This window comes from Fukomys damarensis, unplaced genomic scaffold (assembly GCF_012274545.1).
Source record: "Fukomys damarensis isolate Sample0158 unplaced genomic scaffold, DMR_v1.0_HiC HiC_scaffold_19, whole genome shotgun sequence".
Classification (NCBI taxonomy): Eukaryota; Metazoa; Chordata; class Mammalia; order Rodentia; family Bathyergidae; genus Fukomys; species Fukomys damarensis.
The window spans coordinates 64,471,606-64,485,177 of record NW_022900931.1 but is presented as its reverse complement, the minus strand read 5'-3'; the positions used below and the strand labels follow the sequence as shown (position 1 = coordinate 64,485,177).

General features: G+C 52.7%; 1 long non-coding RNA gene across 1 annotated transcript; it reads right to left on the bottom strand.

The window, feature by feature from the left end:
• Window positions 1-6: 6 nt before the first annotated feature.
• Window positions 7-2,657, bottom strand: LOC104873870. The gene is made up of 3 exons (XR_783601.3): window positions 2,567-2,657; window positions 1,949-2,052; window positions 7-238 (listed from the first exon to the last, which is right to left on the bottom strand). It is a non-coding gene; the product is annotated as an uncharacterized LOC104873870 (long non-coding RNA).
• Window positions 2,658-13,572: the final 10,915 nt, after the last annotated feature.

Here is a 13,572-nt window from a genome sequence, read left to right as displayed (position 1 = left end):
GGCCCGGGCGTACAGCGTGGCGTACTGGCCCATCTGGTTCCCCAGGCGGCCCACGGCGTGGACGGTGAACATGCCCTCCAGACGCGGGTATCTGTGGGGACGGTGGCAGTGTGGGTGGTAGCTTCCAATTCTGTCCCTTTCTCCCGGGTTCAGTCTGCACCAGTCGCTGCTGGAGGTGGAAGAGGGTGGAAGCGATGAAGACGAAGAGGATAAAAGGCGCCATGGGCACCGGCCACGGCTGTGGGGAGGGAAGGCAGGGCGTCGGCTCCGGAAGCCATGAGGCCGGGGCTTCGTGAACAGGGCCACCCGCTGTGTGCACCAACACGGGTGGGTGCGTGAGTGTGGTTTCCTCTGTGCTCGTGTGTAAACCGGGGGTGCACGCATGAGTACGTGAATGCAGATCTATCTCCAGAGTCGGTCTGTACTGGGGATTGAACCTTGGACCTTCACACTGAGCTCCAGCTCCAGCCCCTTTTTTATTTCGAGACGAGGTCTTGCTAGACTGGAATTTTCGATCCTCCTGCCTCAGCCTCCTAGAGTGCTGGGATTACAGGAGTGTGCTACCATGCCTGGCTGGAGTGTGTATTTGTGCAGGTGTGTGTAGATGTTATGTTCATATGTGGTGTGTCTACACAGGAGGATGTGTATGCATTGCGTACGTGTGCATCTATACATGGTGTCTATTTAGGGTAAAATTGTGTGCACAGAAACAGATGTGTACATCGTAGCACATGGATGTGCATCCATCATATATATATATATGCGCGGGTGTATAGTGTATTGGTGGTTGTGAACACAAGGCCATACGTACAGGAGTGTGTGTATATATGAGTACAAATACTCCTTGATTTAGGATGGGCCACATTCTAATAAAGTCAGTATAAATTGAAAAAACCATATTTAGCCAGACATGGTAATGCACATTATTAATCCAAGCTAATGAGGAGGCTGAAGCAGGAAGATTGCGAGTTTGAGCCCAGCCTGGGCCCCTTACAACACCCTGTCTCATGCCTGGTGTGGTTGCACACGCCTGTAATCCTGGCACTCAGGAGGTTGAGGAAGGATTGCTGTGAGCTTGAGGCCAGCCTAGGCTACATAGTGAGTTCAAGGCCAGCCTGAACTGCATAGTGAGACCCGGTCTCAAAATAAAATAGAAAAAGCTGGGCGTGCAGCTCAGTGATAGGCACCTACCCAGCATGCACAGTGCCCTGTGTTCAAACCCTATACCAAAAAAAAAAAAAAAAAAATCATTGAACGCACCCAGCCTACCAAACATCATAGTTTGGCAACACAGTACCCTAGAGTACAGGCTGTTTACCCTGTGGTCATGGGGTGCCCACTGCAAGACAGTCTGATAGCACACAGTATTTCCTGAGGAAAGATTAAAATTCAGAATTTGCAATATGATTTTTACTGAATATGTATATCTTTTAAACCACTGTAAAGTCCAAAAATTCTAAACATTGTTAAGTTGGAAACCTCTGTGTACATTGTTTTTTTTGGGATTTTGTTTTGGTACTGGGAATCAAACTCAGGGACTCGCACTTGCCAGGCAGACTCTGTACTACCGAACTACACCCCCAGCCCTACATTGTTTAAATGTGCATCATGCCAAGTGTGGTGGCTCACACCCATGATCCCAGCACTCTGGGAGGCTGGGGCAGCAGAGGATGGCATGTTCCAGCCCAACCTGGGCAACTTAGTGACTTAGCAAAACCTTCTCAGAATAAATATATACAAAAGGGGCCGATGATGTGGCTACATGTGAAAGTCTTGGGATCAATCCTCAGTATTGAAAAACAAATGTGTGTATCACTAGACTATGAGTGTAGATGGTGTGTCTGCTGTTCACTCAGCACCTAGGTTCTAGACATGTCTATGTGTGGCATGCCTGGCTGTATCCCCTCTGGAGGGAATCTTTCTGGCTGTCGTGGACTCAAGCACTTACCCTGTCTACCTTGTGGTCACAGCTGCTTGAACTACAGAAGGACGCATGGCTCCTGGTGGCCTCCTCATTCACTGGCCATGTCCTGTGACAACTCTGAGTTGGTTCTGAAAGATGAAGGAAACTTCAGTCCTGGCCAAGACATCCCCATGCACTGCCTTCTCTTTGGGGACAAATGTCTGCTCTTTCCAACTCTGCTCCAGGAACAGTCGGTGCCAGGCCTGGGTGGCCGTGGAGAACAGACCACCCCAAAGCACATGGGGCTCCAGCAGTGTCCCTGGAGGCAGAGGGCAGTGAGACTTTCCCATCCCTGTACAGAAAACCCCAATTAGTGGGCTGTAGATCTGTTGGGAGCAACTCTACATAATTTTTGGGAAAATCATTTCAGTTAAATTATGAATAGGCCTAGTTTTCCTGCCTATAGGCCAGGTATGGCATGTTGAGTCATAACTCTATTTTGCCTACAGGCACAGCTAAAACCTCCACGTTCTCTTGATGCTGTGTCTCGCCAGGGCAAGATTACATCAGCTGAAGATATTCTGGCTCCTTGAGAACACTGAGTAATAAGAGAAAGGTTTCACCTGAGGTGGGACAGATTCCTAATCAACATAAAGTCCTCACCGTCCTAGGATCATAGCTGCCCTCTGAGTAATCTCTTACTCCTTATGAACCCAATAAAAAGCAGCAAGCTCAGGGTGTCTTTGGTGCCCAGAGCAGCACTGATAAGCCCCAAAGCTCAGCTTCTTCTCTAAGTCTCCTTTCCTGCCTTTATTCATTAATTCGCCTTGTGCTGTTGTGGCTCACAGGAGACCAGGACTCACTGCAGGGGTTCCGGTAACATCCCCTCTGCCTGTTCCTTATATAGATGAAACAGTCGATGAGTCTCAGCTGTTGGCTGAGATCCCCTGGGAGTAATCAAAGGCCCCAGGAGGGAGGGTGAGGCTCTGCAGATGTGATTGCTCGGCATAAGCAGAGCCACTGTAGGGGATGGAAAAATAGGTTCTGACCCATCCATGTAGCCAGAGGCCAGGGCAGAGCGGCTGTGACTCAGTGGCATTGCATTGGCACTGTTATTGCTGACGGCAGGGGCACTGGACATGACGGGTGGGCACTGTCCTGTGCAGTCTGGGCTGGACAACACCTGGCTGTGGGAAGCCAGCCATGGCCCACTGGCTTTTTGAAAGATAACATTTGTTCCTCTTTAAGGACTGCACGTGTTAAACTTGTTTTTGACCCTGCACGGGAGAAACTCGGACAGCCAAAGATCTGTAGGAGTCAGGTGCTTCCTGTTAAAGATCTGACGTTATCTGTAGGAGTCAGGTGTTGTAACTCCATTTTGTTAAGTTCCTCCACCTATTTGGGAATCATGATTATTAGTTGCAAGTGTTGTTAATTTGTTTTTCTTGAGGCTGCTTTCTCTTTCCCGTGTGAACCCTCGTTCCCGTGGAGCGAGTGTTGCGGTTACTATGGTAATCCTAGCCCATAATAGTTCGGTCTTTTCCTTTAAAAGGCTGATGCCTGCCTGCAATAAACGTCGCCTTGATCAGACTCTCGTCTTGGCGTCCTTCCTCTCTCTGCTCCGTCTCCACCCCGCTGCTCTTTCAGGTTTGAGACACTGCTGGACAGTGCTCTGCGTCGCCGGCTCGCGACACCTGCCCACGCTGCCATAGTCAAGCAGCTCGGGCCCTGAGGGACAGGAATGAGGAAATGTGGGAGGAATCAAGGGCACAAGGGTCCCCTACACCCTGAGCCCCTGCAGAGGACACTGCTGCTGCCACTCCAGTGAACATGAGGTCCCCAACCACTCTTTTACAGCTTTTCCTCAGGCAAGCATGGTCAGATCCCGAGGAGGCTAAGGCCAGAGGATCACAAATTTTAGCCCAGCCAGGGCAATTTAGTGACTTAGCAAGAACTTGTCTCAAAAAAAGCGGGGTGGGGCTGGGCTGGGGATATTGCTCAGTGGGAAGGCCCTGAATTCAATCCCCAGTACTGAAAAAAAATACAGCGTCTCTTTTCAGTATGCTTCAGCAGCAGCATCTTCTGGAGACTCTGCAAAGGCAAGTAAAATAATGTTTCCAGCTAACTTGGCCAAGCCTTGTGTTTCTGAGCCACATGGCCACTAAGAGAACAATGGAGCTAAACCCAGCAAGTTAAACCTATTTGAAACTGAAGCTGCCACATCTGTGCAGATTTGGAGTTTGGTTATTCTGGCTGGTGAGATAGGTTTAGTCAGCCAGGCGTGCTGGTGCACGCCTGCAGTCCTCCCTACTCTGTGAGCCTGAGGCAGGAGGATCGCAAGTTTCAGCCCAGCTTGGGCTGCTTTGGTGACTTAGTGAGACCCTGTCTCAAAATTTTAAAGAGGCTTAGGATGTCGCTCAGTGCAAGGCTCTGGGTTCAACCCCAGAACTGGAAAAGAGAAAATTGGTATAGGATGTAACACTGCCACATCCTTACTTTTGATTTATACATCACTCAAAACTTCAGATCACATTAAAATCCGATGAGGGCCGGGGATTTAGCTCAGTGGTTCCACTGTCTGCCTTGCAAGCGCAAGGACCCTAGTTTGATCCCCGGTACCAAAAAAAAAGAAGAAAAAATCCAATGAATGTTAGCAGAAGACCTTCAGCTGTCATTCATTCGTCTGTGTGTGTGTGTCTCTGTGTGTGTGTGTGTTCTCCCTCCACCTTCTTTTTGTCTCCATTTCCTGGTGCTAAGTAGGTGAAAAAACAATACTGGAACAACACACTTTCATAATCAAATGTTTGAATCTCTGGTCTTCTAAACTGTTCCCTTTAGGGCAAACAGAAAGATGATAAGGCTGGTTTGGTTTGGGTGAAAAGGGCAGAAGGTTCTAGAGCAATGTCTCCCACCTCCTGGGCCTTTCCCTCCCTCCTTGTGCAGGGACAGGCCCCTAACTGACCTACCTGAGGCTGGGGGAACCCACAGACCTACCAGCTGTGAGAAGGGGACAGGTTTAGGTTTGGAGAGAAGCTGTGTGACGTTGGCCAAGAGCTTCACCCTCTCTGTGCTCTGTGTAATCCAGGGCTGCGAGATTAGTAAACTCCCAGCAGGTACCTTATGACCCCACTGTCTCTGTTCTCTGGAACAGGCTTGATACAGCTGTCACTTTTATGGGAGCCTGAGTGTCTGATGGTGTTGTCTTACTGAGGTTTATTTTACTTTATTTTTTGCAGGTACTGGGATTAAACCCAGGGTTTCCCCACTGAGCTACATCCTCGGTTTTTTTAAATGTTTGAGACAAGATCTCACTAAGTTGCCCAGGCTGGGCTTGGATTTGTGATCCTCCTGCCTCAGCCTCCCAGGGTGCTGGGATTATAGACATGTGCCACCAGGCTGGCTCGGGTCACGACTGTTTGGTAGCGAGGAATCCAGGCTGGAAGACTGGCTCAGGGCCCCATGGCTAAGGGAGGAGTTCGGGGAGCTGAGGGGAGATAGGGCTTGGGATGCAGACAGGGAAGGTGCTGAGGTGACCGGAGGAGACGGGAACAGCAGCAGCCTAGTCCCGGCTACACAGGGAATTCTGGGGACAGCCAACGGCTCAGTCCTGCAGTTGGGATCAGAGCTGGGCCTCGCTGGCAATGGGTGGAGCCTGGGTTTCCCGAACTCTGTGAAGTCAGGAAGTTCACCCTGCTACCCTGCTATCCACTCACAGTTCCTACAGCTGCATCCGGCACCGGAGCTGGCCTTCCGGGTGGGGGAAGGGACAGGTCATGTCCCTCCCTCCTTCCATCCGGGTCCCCTGGGGTCTTCCTCTGGGATGCCAGAAAGGGACCCCAACTTTGTTTAGCTGTTTTGAGACAAGGTCTTGCTATGTAGTTCAGCATTGCCTTGAACTCACTGTGATCCTCCTGCCTCAGCCTCCTGGGTGTTGAGGTTACAAACATGAGTCACCACGCCTGACTGTGGACCCCGATTTTGAAAGAGGAAGTGGCCTCCAGTTCCCTTGCAGAAGTGGAGGGACCGACACCTGCAGAGATTTTCTTCTGGAATCTATCTCCTCCGCTTCCTTCTCCCCCAGGCTAGCCTTGTCTGACCCACTTTGGACTTGGCTGGTCACGTCTACAGCTGGCCTGTGCTCCCCACGATCCACCCTTCCGTGCCTCCTGGCCCCCTGGACTGTAGCCCTGAGTCCCGTCCACTGTTCAGCCCCTGCTGGCTGCCCCTCTGCTGACCTCCAGCCTGTGCTTGGCAGATCTGAAACCATAAGCACAGCAGGGCCCAGAGGGAGCTTAACTTGAAGATGCAAATGAGCCACTCTGGAATCCCCACTTTATTCACAGCCATAACAGATCTGTGCTTTGAATTCCCTGCTGGGGGTAGGAGGGAGGGACTGAGCCTCTCCCTGCCAGGCTAGGGAGGAGGGAGGGCGGTGGGGCCTTTGAGGCCAGGGGGCAGTGCCCACGGCCTGGTCCCCAGGGGAGATGGCAACAGGGAAATCTGGTTATCGCTTTGTCCCTGGGGCTCCTGGAAACTGGTGAAAGGGGCGGAGGGAGGCAGGAGTTTAAAGGAGCAGTCTGGTGCACTCTTTTAATCCCAGAGCTGTGAGGGGCTGAGGCAGGAGGGCTGCGAGTTCCAGCCCAGCTCCGGGCAATTTAGCAACATAGTGAGACCCTGTCTCAAAAGGAGAAAAGGAAAAGTGTTAGGGATGCAGCTCCCCAGTCCCGGGGAGGGCGGAGGAGAGAGGTGCAGCGAAGAGTTAAGAGGTGGACACTCAACTCCTGGGGGCCGGAGAAGAGGGTGTGGCCGCGAGGGACAGGAGCCCAGGGACAGCAGGAAACGGCGCGTTCCTCTCCTGGCAACTAGGATCGGGTCAGTGCCAGCTCTGCCCAGGTGTGTGCACCACAGAGAGCTGTGAGCAGGACGCGAACAGAGCCCCCGCTCACCTCTTCCGGCTCTGCGTTCCCTGCGGGTCCTCTCCTCATTTTGGGCACCTGGTGACAGAAAGCCCCGCCCAGGGTGTACGGGCCGAGCAGGGAAGGGGCAGGCCTGGGAGGGAGCTAGCCCGGCCTCTCCTCTCCTGTGCTGCCCAGATGTAGGCCAGGGAGGCCACCAGGGAACGGGGACGAACGTGGCCCGGCCAGCTGGGACTCGGCACCCTGCAGCGCCCTAAGACGGACAGACAGCCGCGTGGGTCCTCGCCTACTGACCTCGCTCGGAGGAGACACGCTTAACCCCATCTTCAGAGTGGGAAACCAAAGCAGAGAAACAGAAACGAATAGTAACTCGTCCAAGGCCACGCAGCCAGCAAGGGAAGCTAGGTCTCTTTTTTTTTTTGAGCCAGGGTCTCCCTGTGTAGTCCAGGCCGGCCTTGACCTCGCTGTGTGTGACAGACTTCCCTGCCCCATACTGGCGGGCGATAAGTGGCCCTGCTTTTGCTTTCCATGATCTGGTGCTGTCGTTTTATATCGGGAGCCAGACGGAAGCTCCTAATGGACGTGGACATGGCAGGTGACGGAGCAGGCGCCTACAGCCCCTCCCGCAAAGGTGGTCACAGAGACCTAAGACCTCTGCGGAGCGGCAGAGCTCTGCTGAGTACGTGCAGCTGAGGTCAGCGTGACCCCAGTTAAAACCCTTTCCCCTGAACTACAGCTTCTCACTGGCCCGATGCGTTGCGTGCTAGTTATTCCTGGCTTCAGTACCGGTTTGCTCCATCTAAGCAGGATAAACCGCACTTAATCCTGCCAGCCCTGCCAGCGTCGTCATGCCAGATGTTTGGCCCTGTATCACTGGATGCCTTCAAAGCACACCCTGCTCTATTACTTCCCAAGCTTGTGATCAATAAATAGTGGATGTGCTTGGGGGCCTTTGTCTTTTTTGCTTAGAGCAACACTGATCAGCCCCAAGGCCCAGGTTTCTCTCTTATTTCTTTCCTTATTCTTATTAGCTTTGTGATGTATGACTCACAGGAGACCAGGACCCACTGCGGGGGTCTCTGGTGACATCTCTCCTGTTTCCTGTAACTATATAACCCAGGCTGGCCTTGGACTCACAGTAATCCTCCTGCCTCAGCCTCCTGAGTGCAGGGCTCACAGGTGGTGCCACCGTGCCCAGTCAGAAGCTGGGATTTGAAACCAGGCAAGCAAGGACTTAGAAAGTGCATGGTTGTGAATGCTGCCTGTGATCTCAGCACTCTGGGAGGGTGAGGCAAGTGGATTACAGAAGTTCAAGTCCATCCTAGGCAACTTAGTGAGACTGGGTCTCCAAAAAAGAAAGAAGGCTGGGGTTATAGATCAGATCAGTTCAAAGGCCCTGGAACTAGAGGGAGGGAGGGAGGAAGCGGGGGGAGAGAAATCTGGCAAATAGTAACTCTTCTCAGTGGGTTTTTTTTTCCAAATAAGGAAAACTATCAGGAAATAGCCCTTTTGCATCCACTAAAGACACCACAGTCTATGAATGGAGCCACTGTTTGCCTATGGCTGCCAAAGTCAGACGCAGGAATTACGAAGAGTACACAGGACTGTGCTCGCTGCTGCCACAGCCTCAGCAGCTGACACTGAACGAGGGCCAGCAGGTCCTTGGCCTGAGCGAAGCAGCAGAAGGTTCACTGACCAGTGAGGAACTGCCCCCAACACAGGGTTTCACTGTGGAGCTCAGGCTGGGCTTGAACATGTGGAGATCCTCCTGCGTCAGCCTCCGTAGTGCTAGGATTACAGGTGTGTGCCACCGCACCTGGCTCAGCTGTGAATCTCTTAAAAAAAAAAAAAAAGAACTGCAGTCGGATCAGGCTTCTAGCTTTCATCACCAGGTTTGGGAAACAGGAGGATAAAGTTGCTGGCACAGCACAGGGTGAGGACTCCATCAGCAACATCCCGGAGCAGCGGGAGGCAGTCTGCAGGATGTAAGGAGTGCTTTCCCCAGAATTAGTGTCATGGATATGAGAAACAGCAGGGGCAGCTCAGAAAATGGCTGAAGAAATTCTGGGCTCAAGTACAAGCAGATTTTCCCCTTTTTACAACTGTGATCAAAATATACAGTGAACATTTAAATAAAATCTTATTACAGTAACAGACAGTACAGCTGAGTGTGGTGGTGCACACCTGTAAAGCCAGCACTTGGGAGGCTGAGGCAGGAGGATCACTGTGAGTTAAAGGCCAGCCTGAACTACACAGGGAGACCCTGACTTTAAAAAAAAAGTGCTATTAATCCTCCTCAGAAATCCTCCCCCTCACTTCAAAAATTTACCCCATTGTTCTTGGAGTCCCTTTTTAATAGGCTGAATGCTGTGGCCCAGTGCCACCCAACAGAAAGGCAGGCTCTTAAAAACGTGATGCCAGGCCGGGGATTTAGTCAGTGGTGCCAGCTCGCAAGCACAAGACAAGGTCCTGAGTTCAATCCCTGGTACAAAAAAAAAAAAAAAAAAAAAAAAAAAAAAAAAAAAAAAAAAAAAAAAAAAAAAAAATTACACTGTTTCCACATCTACTTTGTCCACCAGAGAGGTGTGTACACCATGGAATTTTTGGGTCTCCCCCAAATTCAGAATGACCAAGAAACACCAACATTTTCAATCCATTTAGGACACTGAGGCAGCCATGATGGTGCAGCGGAAGACATGCGTGGAAGTGGGCCCCGGAGCTGCTGCAGAAAGGGGCAAGAGTGACGGGCTAAGTGTGACGGAGGGGAGGGAAGATGTGCTGGGATCAGGCAATGTGCTTCCGCTGTGGCTTCTGTAAACTTTAAAACATCAGCTATAATTTTAGGTCATGGTGTGAATGTAACGGAATGCTCACAAGTCACAGTGATGCTGGTCGAGTCTTCACTCCGTAACATCTAGCATCCTTGGCCCCAGCTTCTCTGCTGAGGACAGGGCAGCCCCGACTCGCTGGCCGACTTCCGCCTCGGCACTCACGGCCTCGGCGAGGAGCCGGGTAAATATCGGCTGAATGAACCACTGCGTGTACCCCCGCGCCTGGCTAGTGGGATTTACACCGGCAGCTCCCCAGCTTCTGCTGTGACTTTGATGGGACCAAAGCCACTCGTTTCCTTGACTGAGGCACAGCAAACACACAGGAAGCCATTGTCAGCCAGGGGTGCCGCGGTACCATGCCCTTTCTGGGAGGGGCTCCCCAATCTTTGCCCACACCGCCCCCAGGGTGTTCGAGAAAGGAACAGGGCAGGGAAACAGCTCTGGGATCATTCTCGTCCCGAGGCGAGTCTGTGACAGACACAGTCGCCTGTCTGCACTGTACTCGGGGTCCACGGTCCTCATCCTGCTGAGCTGCGTCAGGGTGAAGCATCAACTTGAGAAATTCTTTTGTGTGACATCAAAATACTGGTGACACCTGCCAGGGGCTTCAGGATTTCTGTTTCACATTTTTAAAATTTTTTATTTATTTTCTCAGTACCAGGGATTGAACCCTGGGCTTCATACTGAGCTACATCCCCGGTACTTTTTTATTTTTTATTTTGGGATAGGCTATCACTAAGTTGCCCAGGCTTGTCTTACACTTGGGATCCTCCTGCCTCAGTCTCCCAGAGTGCTGGGATTATAGGTATGCACCATGACACATAGCTCCGTGATGTGAGTTAAATAAGGTGATTTTGATATTGTGGGTGGCATGTGGGGAAACCGGCGAGATGGTGTGGCTCCTGAGAGCCAGCGATCATGGGGAGCTGTGACCATCTTGGCAGAGTAAACACCCCGATTTCATTCTTTCTGGACTGGGAAGGGACTGACAGCCATCTCTTAGAGAAGAGCTCCGAATCAAGGTCAGGAGGCTGCCTTTCTAAGCTGAACCGTGTCCCCCATAAATATTCTTTTGTTGAAGTCTTAGCCCTCAGGATCCCAGAATGAGGCTGTGTTTGGAGACAGGATCTTGAGTCACTAGGGCAGGCTCTGATCAAACATGACTAGTGCCCCGTAAAAGGAGCGAATTTTTCTTGCTTTGTTTTTGTTCTTTGAGACAGGGTCTCACTATGTAGTTCAGACTGCCCTGCGGGCCTGGGATTTGGCTCAGTGGTTCTGCTGCCTGCCTTGAAAGTGCAACGTCCTGAGTTTGATCCCAGTACCAAAAAAAAAAAAAACCCAAACAAACAGACTGCCCTGGAACTCACTATATAGCCTAGGCTGGACTCACAGCGATCTTCCTGCCTCAGCCTCTCGAGTGCTGGGATTTCAGGTATGCACCACCACAACTGACTAGAGGAGGGAATTTTGCTGTATTCCCAGCTACTCAGGAGCTGAGGCAGAAGTATCCCAAGTTCAAGTCCTGCAGGGCAACTTAGTGAGACTCTGTCTCAAAATGAAAAATAAAAATAAAGGATGTAGCTTGGTGGTAGTGTTTACCTAGCTTGTGTGAGGCCCTGGGTTTAATCCTCAGTACTGCTAAGCAAAGCAAAAACGAGAAGATCTGGATACACGCACAGAGGGAAGGTGACAGCACACACGGAGAAGGCGGCCATCTACAGCTGCAGAGCGAGGTGTGAAAGATTCTCTTGCGGTCCCCAGGAGGCACCGACCCTGCGACTCCTCCACCTTGGACTTCTGGAGTGCAGGACCAAGGGACGATCGCTTCTGTGGCTCAGGACTCTGTTGTGGCACAGCCTCCCCGATGGTCCCCTCCCGGGGGGAGCAGGGCAGCAGGACACAGCAGGGAGGATAGTGTGCGACTCTGAGGCCAGGTGCCAAGGAACACGGCAGTCTCCCGTCAGGCCTGCAGCAGACGCTGGACAGGGACCCAAACCTGGCCACAGAGCCCGCAGGAGAACACAGTTGTCGCTTGTTCCTGAGACTGCGTCTTGCTATGTAGCCCAGGATGGCCTCGAACTTGTCATCCTCCCGCCTGTCTCCCGGGTTACACACAGGCGTGCTGTCTGGGGTGATTTACACAGCAGGAGAGCTGAGAGAGACCCCCCAGCCCCCTCCACACCCAGCACAGCACAGCTGCACTGAGGACTTGAGGGGAGCAGACTGGGCCCAAATTAGCTCTGGGCACAAACATTACTATTTCTCCATGAAGGAAAAACGTGCTGTCTCAGAACTGAGCCAGGAAACAGAGATTCAGAGAGAGAATTTGGAAAGGCTTTTGAGTGGGAAGGAGATGTGATCAAAATGTCTTCTAAACTGGTCACTTGGGGAAAACGAGGGAGTGCTGGCTCCTTGCATACCCACAGAGGGCAGCACATGACACCAGTTCTGGATCATGGATCTCAAGGCCCCTGGACCCAGGAGACCAGCACTGCGGCCATGGAACACCACCACTCACGGAGGGGTTTAATTCCCAGGGTGAGTGAGGAAGGTGGTGGGAACTTTTCTTTTTAGTCCTAGGAATTAAACCCAGTACTATATCTCTGGCCTATTAAATTATTATGTTTTACCTTAAGACATGCCCTCAGTAGGACCATAAGTTTCCCAAGCTGGACTCAAATTTGGGATCCTCCTGCCTCAGCCTCCCAGTGCTGGGATTACAGGCCAGCTCCAGCACACCTGGTTTGAGGGTAGGAACTTGAACAAACTTCGGTCATTGGCGGTGGGACCCCGGGAGGGGTCAATGTGGTTACAGGGAGGGTCACTGACCCAGAGAGAATGTGGTTGTAGCAGAAACCAGGACCCGAGCCCAGGTGCCCTGTGCCCTGCCGTGACCCCACTCCACGCCCCTCCAGCTGCCAAGCAGGTGCAGGCCCCAAGCTCCTTGGCTTCAGGCCCTGGAACCTCCCTTCCTTATAAACGACCCCCGCTGTGGGGTCTGTGCTGCGCCAACAGCAGAGCGCCCACCGAGACCCCTCGGAGAGGCATCTGATGTGGGCCGAGGCCAGGCCGGGTCTCTGACGCGCCTCCTCTCACTCGCTAGCGTGCCATCTGGAGGCCGCTGATCCCAGACCTGTGCCCACCCTGCCCTGAGCTTCAGCCAACAGACTGGAGGGCAAAATGGAGTCTACGCTGCAGCCTCCCGGGAGGCCATGTGGGACCTGAGACTCTGTGTTACTCTTGCTCCAGGTTTTCATGTTGAAGCTCTCCAAATGCCACGCCAGCTGCGCCATGACAGTGGCCGACATTTACCACACATTACAAGGCACGGGGTTCCCAGGCAGAGCTCTAGGTGAGCTGCCCAGTTCTGAGTTTGCTGCTCAGTAAGTTCTGCCTGTGCCATCGCCGAGCAGCACACTAAGGCTGAGTGGTTAAGTCTTTGTTCAAGGTCACTCTGCAGACACGTGGCTGGGTTCACACTACCTAAGGGATCCTGAGTCCACATGCTGTGCCCTCCACATGCTGGCTCTTGGTGACCCAGGACAAAGAACAGCCAGGCCCTGGTCTAGAGGTTGGCGGCAATGCCCACCCAGTGGGGCAGGAAGGCCGCCTCGGGCTTGAAGACCCGGAGGAAGGAGGAGTCGGGCAGGGTGTAGTTGGCCAGGTAGACAGTGTCCCCGCCCGCGAGGTAGGCGGCCCACACATGCTGTGCCCTCCACATGCTGGCTCTTGGTGACCCAGGACAAAGAACAGCCAGGCCCTGGTCTAGAGGTTGGCGGCAATGCCCACCCAGTGGGGCAGGAAGGCCGCCTCGGGCTTGAAGACCCGGAGGAAGGAGGAGTCGGGCAGGGTGTAGTTGGCCAGGTAGACAGTGTCCCCGCCCGCGAGGTAGGCGGCCCAGATGCCGAAGGTCCCGCGGGGG